The sequence below is a fragment of the Pteropus alecto genome, unplaced genomic scaffold, assembly GCF_000325575.1.
Source record: "Pteropus alecto unplaced genomic scaffold, ASM32557v1 scaffold124, whole genome shotgun sequence".
NCBI lineage: Eukaryota > Metazoa > Chordata > Mammalia > Chiroptera > Pteropodidae > Pteropus > Pteropus alecto.
In genome coordinates this window covers 141523-151207 of record NW_006435779.1, presented here as the reverse complement: position 1 = coordinate 151207, position 9685 = coordinate 141523, and the positions used below count along the sequence as shown (strand labels likewise).

At 38.4% G+C, this 9685-nt stretch overlaps 1 long non-coding RNA gene across 2 annotated transcripts in view; it reads left to right on the top strand.

The window, feature by feature from the left end:
- The window catches only part of LOC107195628, a 6806-nt gene extending 4220 nt beyond the window's left edge, over positions 1–2586 (top strand). For both annotated transcript variants that reach the window (XR_001516829.2, XR_003046172.1), the window contains one exon: positions 2317–2586. This is a non-coding gene — a long non-coding RNA (uncharacterized LOC107195628). The remainder of the gene's footprint in view (positions 1–2316) is intronic.
- Positions 2587–9685: the final 7099 nt, after the last annotated feature.

The following is a 9685-nucleotide window of genomic DNA, read 5'->3' as shown; positions in this document are numbered from 1 at the left end:
CTTTCCTCAGAACTATTGTGAAAGATGGGGATAAGAAGAAAATTGCCATGGGGATTAGGAATGAGTAAGACATTAAGAAGTGGAAATATCAAGTATTTCAATAAGTTTGGCTAGCAAGGGAAGGGGGAAATTGGGTAGCATGGGGAATTGTGGCAGAACCAAGGCTGTAAAGTTTAGTCTGCCTGCCAGACCAGAGATTTTTCCACTCCTATGGAGGTTCATTTAGATCAGTCCATTAAATTTCATTCAGTAGCCTCCTTGCCAAGGGTTCCTATTTGACTATTAGATTAACAAAAAGAACCTTGAGGGTAGAGGATAAACCAGTAACCTAGTAGGAAAAATGTTCCTCTAAGTTCTGTGATCTGCTCTAGCAAATTAAACCTGAGATGGTGATCATCCTCCAGTCTACAGCTAAATAGAAGCACAAGTGACAACTTGGACTTGGTATCTACATCTGAAGTGGGGGAGGGGGCAGTCTTGTAGGACTTAACACAGATCATCTGGGATCTGACACTATCTCCAGGTAGATAGTATTAGAATTGAGTTGAATTGTAAGACACTCAACTGGTGTCAAAGAACTGCTTGGTAGTGGGGGAACCCCACACAAAGTGGAATTGGTGTTAGAATCATTAGATGGGTTAAGGCTAGACAAGAGCTCCGGCTAGAGATAGAAATAAAGATGGGGACTATAATCATCAGAGACGAATTATGCTGCAGAAATGAAGTCAACATCTGGGACAAATTCAAACACAGGGCTGAGGTTATCATCACGGGTGAGACATCTGTGAGACTGAGGTCAACACTGGAGATGAATCCAGTTCCCTGGCTAAGGACATAATCAAGTATAACCCTGCTGCTAGAATGAGATCAATTTCTGAAATGAATTTGTCTGCCAGGCGGAGGTCATCATTGGAAATGAAATTTTCTGTAGAGATTAGGTAATCTTCAGAACTGAACATGGTTTTCACATTAAGATCATCACAGATGAATCCATGTGTAGGTTTGAGACCATCAAAAATGAACGCAACTGCAGAGATGAGATTATCATTGGGAATGATCCCTGATGCAGGGCTGAGATTAGTATCTGGAATGAATTTTTCAGTGGAGTAAGGTTATCATAGGTGATAAAGTCAGCTTCACAACAGAGGGCATCATCAGGAATAAACCCAAATGACCATCATAAGGACAAATCTTTCTGCAGGACTGAGTTCAACATCTGGCTGAATCCAGGTGCAGTGCTGAGGTGGTCATCAGGGTTAAATCCACACATAAGGATGAGTAATTATGAGGTATAAATCTGGTTATGGGACTGAATACAACATCAGGGATGAATCCTGCTATAAGACCAAAGTCAGTATCTGGGTTGAATTCATCTATGGGGTCTTGATGAAAGTGAAGCACAGGAATTGGTTGAAGGTGAATATAAATTTAAGGTTAAGGCCAAATTCAAGGTCCAGTTAAACTTTATGACCAAGGCTATACATGCTTGATAGATAGGCCCAAATAGGGGAAAGGACAAGGTCAATTTCTTTGTCAAAGTTAAGGTCAGTGTTGTCAAGGTCAAGATCAAGTTTAGTTCACAGTCAGATCTAGATATGGTCTGGACAATTTAAAAAAAAATAAAAAGATTTGAATCCGGGTAAAAGTCAAGGTTGAATTCAACATCAATATCAAGCTTAAGGTTAATTTGAAGGTTAGGGTCAAGGTAACTTCCAAGACCAGGAACATATATAGAAGTTCACAATCATGGCCAGACATGTCCTGAATCATAGATGAGAAAGCGTGTATAAATCATGATCAAGGTCAAGATCAATGTCAAATTCACAGTCGGGTCTAGATATCATCTTGACAATAGTAGAGACAATATGAAAATCTGAATCAAGTCAAGGTCAGTTTCAAGGTCAGTTTAAGGTCAAAGTTATATTCAGGATCAAGATCAAGTTTGTATTCAAATTGAGACTTGATTAATATAGAGACAGATCGTCATTGAGATCCAAGATCAAGGTCAAGTATGGAATTAAGGTCAAGGATATATGTCAAGATCTAGGCAAAGTTAAAGGTCAACATCATCGTTAATTTCAAGTTTACATTTGTAATATGTAAATCTTCACTTTTTAAAAAATGACCTTTTCTCTTTCTCCTTGATCCAAACTGGTCTTGGGCTCACTCTCTTTTTTCCTTGCCTTATCCATTTGCATAATATTTAAGTACCAAAGAGTCCCTTAAGTCAGCACCAAATCATCTTTAGAACAAAGCCTCAGGTCTGTTAACCACCAAAACAAGAGTTTCCCTCAAACTAAAGATAATATCTTGCAGATCCACACCCATGAAGGTGGAATGATCCTACCACCATCCCTTTGAAAACAGATGGAACGACGCCATAATTGACATCAGGACCTGATTCAATGATCAACTGCCTCCTACCCTAGCCCTGACCAATCAGTAGAGCCAACTCCCTAGCTAATGAGTTTTCCCCTTTATAACCTGTCTCCTAGAGGCCATCGGGGAACCAGATCTTTGAGCACTAGCTCACTTGTGTCTTCGAGCTTGGTGCCATTTCCTTAAATAAAGTTTCTTTGCTGCAAACTCCTGTCCATGTCTCTTTTCACTATTGATGCACTCAGGTAAAATGAACCCTTTGAGTTCGGTAACACACTCAGAAGTAGACATACTTGATAGTCTGGCACAGAAAGTAGATTTTAATTATGGACAAGATCATGGTAAAGTTCAAGTTTAATATCAAAGTGAAGTTTAAGTTCCAGTTCAATATCAAGATATGGTTGAAATCAAGTTAATATTTAGACCAGACATGGATGATAGTCTGGAACATGATGTGGGACTAAATCGGAGTCAAAGTAAAAACAGATTTCAAGATGGATGTCAAGTTCAGTGTCAAGGACATGAGGATTACTGCTGTTAATCAGAAACAAAGAGTAGGTCTGATTTGGTGCCAAGGTCAAAATCAAAGGAAAATTCAAGCTCAGGTTCAAGTTCCAGGTTGTTTAAAACTAAGATCAGTTAAAAGATATCAACTTGAAATTTGAAGTCAAAGTAAATTTTTTTTCAGGGTAAATATTAAGATTAAGATTAACTGAAGTAAATAGACGTTTAGTGTGAGATTTTATGTTGACTTGATTGGGGCTAGATTGTGTTTATTGTTTGCTATAACTGTAGGTGTCAGAGGCTAAAATTTCCTCTAGTGTCCCTATTTTTGTCTCATATGTTTGTTTGTTTCTTTTTTGTTTTTTGTTTTGTTTTGGGGAGTTCCTTAGAGATTTCTTAAATAAGGTCTGAGATGCACAGTTCTTTCAATCATATTACTCTGTTGTTATATACAGCCCTGTTGATTTGGTAGTAAGGTATAGGGCCAGGGGAAGCATTTTATAGTGCTATGATCAAGATTCAATCTTTTAGTGAGCCTATACTGCTATGCTGTGACCTTCATAAGTGCTTCTCAGTCCCCACTCCCAACAAACACCCCCTAGCTAAGACAGGAAGGCTAGAGCGGATGCAGTTGGGTATTTTCCTTCCACCATGTCAGTCGGGTAAAACTCCAGTTGGTTAGGCTCTGGTGAAATTGTTTTGAGATTATATTTTATTAAGAAGAATCAGGTTTATTTCACAATGACTACTTTCCCTTTCTCCCTGCTAGAAGCACAAGGAGCTTTTTCTCTAATCTTCACTATGAAAGCCTGGTAGAGTTACTGGAAATAAACCTCACAATAGTGTGGGTCTCCTGGAGTTTTTGAATCTCAAACATATCTACATTCTGCCTCCATCAATTTGTCCATTACAATTTGGGTTTATCTACCCTGTCAGTGGTCCTATCTGAGGTTTTTGCTCAAGTATTACTGCTTTAATAAGTTGTAATTCTCTGTGTCTACCTGTCTGTCTCTCTGATGTTGGAGGCAGTAATTTGCACTGTGACTTCAAATTTTCAGATGGATCTAAGAGTCTAAGAAGAAAGAGTTGTTGATTTTCAGTTTGTTAAAATTTTTTCTTACTACATAGATGGGAGTGATGACTCCCAAGCTCCTTACACGACATTGGAAAATTCATCTTTCATTTTGATGATAAAATTGTCATTTTTTTGTCAAATTTTTGTCAAATTTGGCCAGTGGTAGCCCATTCAACCTGTCTCCTGTTTCATTTTTACCTATTCCTTATTTTTGTATTTCCTTACTTTCCAGCAAAAGGTGTCCTAGGCTAATCTTGTATTTACCCTCCCCTAATCTCAACCTCATACTTGCTTGCCTCAATCAACCAATTCTCCAAAGAAACCTTGTTTCTATCATTGGGAAATAAAATTTAGAAACCAAGATTTGGGTTGTGGTGTGTTCGTTGTTACTAGGCCCTTTAGTAGACAGAGCTAGGAAATAGACACACACACACACAGACACACACACACACACTTTGAATTATGCTAATAACTAATTCCAATTCAACACCATGGGACTTATCTTCTCCTTCTCCCTTATATTTCTGCATCTCCTTTCTTCATGACTAGGAAACCTAGGCTCCACAACCTCAATACACTTAAGCACATGTTCATTCATATTTTACATATAAAAATTTCAGAATTGCTACACCCACACCACTGCAAAAAAAAATTAACTAGTTAGGTAGAATTAAAAATTCTTAACAGTTACTGTTGTCTTTTGTCTGAATGGATGTAATAAAAATTACTGTGTTCAAAAATGACTTGAATTGGTTTTTGTTTCTTTTGTGTGATTATGGTATTCGTTTGAAATACGATTGGGCTCATTTATTACTTTGTTTTCAATTTCAAAGTTTTTTTCCAATCCTTAATTTCATTTTTGAGTACAAATGATATACTCAGAAGTGTCACCCTTCTGTCACTTTTATTCTGATTTCTATCATTTTTATTCTATTCCTCCCCACTCCTGTAGTCAACCATTTTATTAGTTACTGGTTATCTTTCCTTTGATTGTTTTTTAAAGCCAGCAGGAAACTGTTCCTGGCTTCACTTCTTTTTGATTGCCTCTGTGTCTGATCTGTAGACAATCTTTTAAAAAGGCTAACCCTGAGGGAAATCTTCCTTTTAATTATCTTATAGCCAACTGATTATGGACCTTAACTGCATCTGTAAGACCACTTCACCTTTGCCACCTAACATAACCTCATTAAGAGAATGATATCCTACCATATTCAAAGATCTTGGCCATAGTTACGGTGGATATGAGGCATGTTCCTGGATCCAACCAAAGCCCACATTGGCTGAATCACACTTGGGGCACTTGCAGGACATTTGCCTTGTTAAAGAAAAAATTATTCATGACACTTGTTAATGATGGTAAGAATGACTTTATTCAAGGGAGAACTATTATAATAGGTATAGGGACCACTGCAATGGAGTATTGGAGGCTGGGAGATTGGGGTCAACTCTGAACAAAGACAAGTGAGAATTTACAGCCAAAGATCAAGAGTAGTGGGGTGGGGGTCAGTGAGTGAAAAAGTACTAAGAGGAAATATCAGGATTAAGGAGGAATTCTGGCTAAACTCACCTAACAGAATTCTTGCTCAAAGCAGGCCAGAGTGATCAGACATCACCTGGGGAAATGGTCATGGATGTGGAATCTGATCAGATATGGAAGATGAAGGAGTCTGGATAAATTGATTTATGAGGATTCTTGCTAAAATTGGACAGTGCAGAGAGGAACAGGAAGCCCAAATGTCAGATATGGTTGAAAAGGAGCTCAGAGGAGCCTGAGTAGAGTTTGTTCAAGGAGCGACTCTGTCAGTCTCTACCCCTCAAAAAAATATTTTTAACTAAACTTTTTTTGACTTAAGAAGAAAACCCAACATTTAATATAAGTGGCCCTCACAACTCTTAAGATTTTACCTTACACTGGTTAAAACATTCAACTTCAGTATAATGGAGGCAGCCCTGCTGTACTGGATACAAAATATCCAGGTGGCTCTGAATCCAGAGACTGGATGCCACTGGGGGAAAGGAGGTACAGAACCTGAGGAGGTCAGGGTAGGGTGGGAGGCTCAGTCCCCGCCTATACCAGCTCCACGCTTACATAGTGTCCTACGCTGGAAAGCAGGTGTAGGAAGAGTCACTTTCAGGGAAATATTTTCTTCTTTCCTCTTGCAACCTGCCTTTCAGAGGACTTCTCCATCCCATGTGCTGCACACACCAGTGTATGTGTACAGGGGGCCACTGTGGATGTTACAATCTCTGTCTTGCCTGGCCCTGAGACACTTTTAGGGGGTGTCTCCCCTGCAAGTCCCAGGTCAAAGTCCATTTCCATTAAAATCTCCAACGGCCTTTCTAACTTTGGGCCCACTCCTGCTGTCTGCTTATCTTGCTTAAAACCCCTTCATCACATCCCCTCCCCACTGTACTCCCTGTCAAGTTCCCACTCCAGAGGTGGGTTCTTTCCCTGGCCCCCAGCTTCTCCCTTCAGGCCCTCAAGGGCAACCCCAGGATGCTGTGCCCTTCTCATCCTGGGATTCTGCAGACAAAAAGAAACATCGGCAGAGAGATAGAAGAGGGCAAAATAGAGAAGGGGTCTTGACCAATAGTAGCAATATGAGCCGTCAAAAGATAGATTCAAATTCATTAGATGGTGTGAAGGTTAATTTTATGTGTCAACTTCCTCAGGCTAAGGCAGGGCTTCCCAACCCCTGGTACCAGTCATTGGCCTGTTAGAAACTGGGCTGCACAGCAGGAGGTGAGGGGAAGGTGAGTGAGCAAAACTTCATCTATATTTGCAACTGCTCCCCAGCACTAGCATCACCTCGTCAGCTCCACCTCAGATCATCAGGCATTAGATTCTCATAAGAACACTGGTCCCTGGTGCCAAAAAGATTGGGACCACTGGGCTAAGGGATGCCCAGACAACTGGGGAAACTATTTCTGGGTATATCTGTGAAGGAGTTTCCAGAAGATATTGGCATTTGAATTAGTAAACTGAGTAAAGAAAATGTCCTTCAGGCATCATCCATTCTGTTGAGGGCCTAATCCATTTCCCATTTTCCCTGAGTATATTCACTGGTGGTGCTTGCAGCTGCAGCGTTTACCCTGAGATAACTCACAGATTACAGTCCAAACTTTACCCTCAAAGTTTGCCATACATCTCCCCTGCTTTTCAGAGTGTTACATCAAAATAGGACTGATACAGTTGAGACAGCTTGTTTGAACAGAAAACAGATGCCAAAAGATCTGAAAAGAAGGGATTGCAAAGGGGACTACTGTAACCAGATTCTGTGGTGAATTTATGGCACTGAAATGGTGTGACAAGGAGGTGACAATGTTGTCTGCCTTCCACAATGATACTGTACTTGAAGTAGACAGCAGAAATGGAAAGAAAACTAAGAAGCCATGTGTCATTGTAGATTATAATGAGAATATGAGAGCAGCGAACTCGGTTGATCAGGTGCTTATTTCTTATCCAACAGCGCAAAAGGCACAAGTTTTGGTATAAGAAATTCTGTCACCACTTTCTAAACATTGCAATGCTGAACTCCTACATCCTGTTTAAGAAGAGCAATCCTGAACACATGATCAGCCATGTGAACTTCAGACCAACGTTGATTGAAAAAATGCTGGAAAAGTATCACAAGGCAGGGCAGCAACATCTTTGCGGTCATCTGTGCTCTGATGATGTCACACCTCTTCACCTGTCTGGAAGACAGTTCCTCAAGATCATACCAGTAACATCAGGGAATCAGAATCCAACTGGTCGCTGCAAAGTTAAAATCCAGAGAGAAACGTGATGTTTTTGTGTGGAATGTCATATTTCGCTTGGTGTTGCTCCATGCTTTGAAATTTACCACACGAAAAAAAATTTATTAAGTACTGATCATCATATACATTTCTGTTGCATTAGGATTAGAGACAAATTCTGTTTAGAAATAACTCCAAGAACAGTTTTTATATTTTATTTTCACATTGAAAACTAGACAGATTTGTTTTAGTCTCAAAGAGCGTGTTTATATAAAATTAATGCTGGCAGTGAGCTGCACTTTTTTTAAAATGGGAAATAGACAAAATAGAACAAAAAACTGAGGAAAGGGTAAATTTATTCTCTACTTGAACTGAGATACCCATCTTCTCCTGCCATTGGACATTTGCGCTATCTTTCGAAAGAGAGAGAGAGAGAGAGAGAGAGAGTGTGTGTGTGTGTGTGTGTGTGTATGCACATGCACACCCTCTATTGGTTCTTGTTCTCTGGAGAACGCTAATACAGATGCTTTTTAAATTTACAAATTACCTTATCTTTTAAATTTATTTTGTCAGATTCAGGTTGAGGTCTCAATTTTTTCCAGTCTTTTTTACATATTAAAAATATTCTTTGGTGCTTAGTAAATAATTTTACACTATTTCAGTATGTACTTGGTAAGAATATTGATGTATTTTATATTAACAGACAAAACCTAGTTTAACCACTTAGTCTAATATTCAACAAATTTTTTTCCTAGTGTGCCTTGTTCAATTGGTGGGCTGTGAGCTAAAGTTTTCAATTAAATATATGTTCTCTTCAAGTTCCCTTTTCCTTTCTCTGCATATACTGAAGGATGCGCTGAATTGAGATGAAATTTTAATCTAGTGCGGATCATCTGTTCACAGTGAATAAATTGTTCAGAGTTATTTCCATAAAACACCCTTTTTTGTTTTCCAGTGCCAATAATTTGGTCCTATGAATTTCAAATTTTTTATAGTTTAATGTGATTTTCTGGAAAAGAGAAATGAAATAATTCAAATAAATGTGATTAAAACCAGGAAAGAGAAGTTTCTCCTGTTCAGGAGTATGAAACATAGTTGGGAATCTTTAGCCAGTACTTGTTACTTTCTACTGACTTGCTTGCCCAAACACACACACACAAAGTCACAAAACAACTGGGTAGAAGAGAGACATAACTTTTCCCCCAATTTTTTCTTATTGCAGTAAAATACACATAATAAAATTACCATCTTAACTATTTTTAAGTGTACAGTTCAGTGGTGTTATATATATTCATAATATTGTGCGATCATTACCATCATTCATCTCCAGAACCCTTCATCCTCTAAAACTGAAACACTATATCCATCAAACAATAACTCCCCATTCCTCCCAGTCCCCAGTCCTTGGCAACTACTACTCTACTCTCTGTCTCTATGGATTTCGTCCATTCTCACAGTACCTCACAAAAGTGGAATCATATGGTATTTGTCTTTTTGTGACTGATTTATTTCACTTAGCATGATGTTCTCAAGTTTCATCCATGTTGTAATATAATTTCCATCTTTTCCAAAGTAGAAGAATATTCCACTGCATGTATAGACAACATTTTGCTTACCCATTCATCTATTGATGAACACTTAAAATGCTTCCACATTTTAGCTATTATGAATAATGCTGCTATGAACATAGGTGTATTAGATTTAAAATCTATTTTGTCTGATATTAGTATAGCCACTCTACTCTCTTTTGGGTGCTACTTGTATAGAATATCTCTTCTATACTTTTACTTTCAACCTATTTATGTATTCTGATCTAAAATGAGTGTCTTATAAAAGGAAAATACTTAGATAATGTTTTCTTTTTTAAATCCATTCTTCCAATCTCTGTTTTTTATTTGGAGAGTTTAATCTACTTAAAGTAGTTACCGATAAGGATGGACTTGCTTCTATTTTTTCGCTATTTGTCTTCTAGATGTATTATCTCATTTT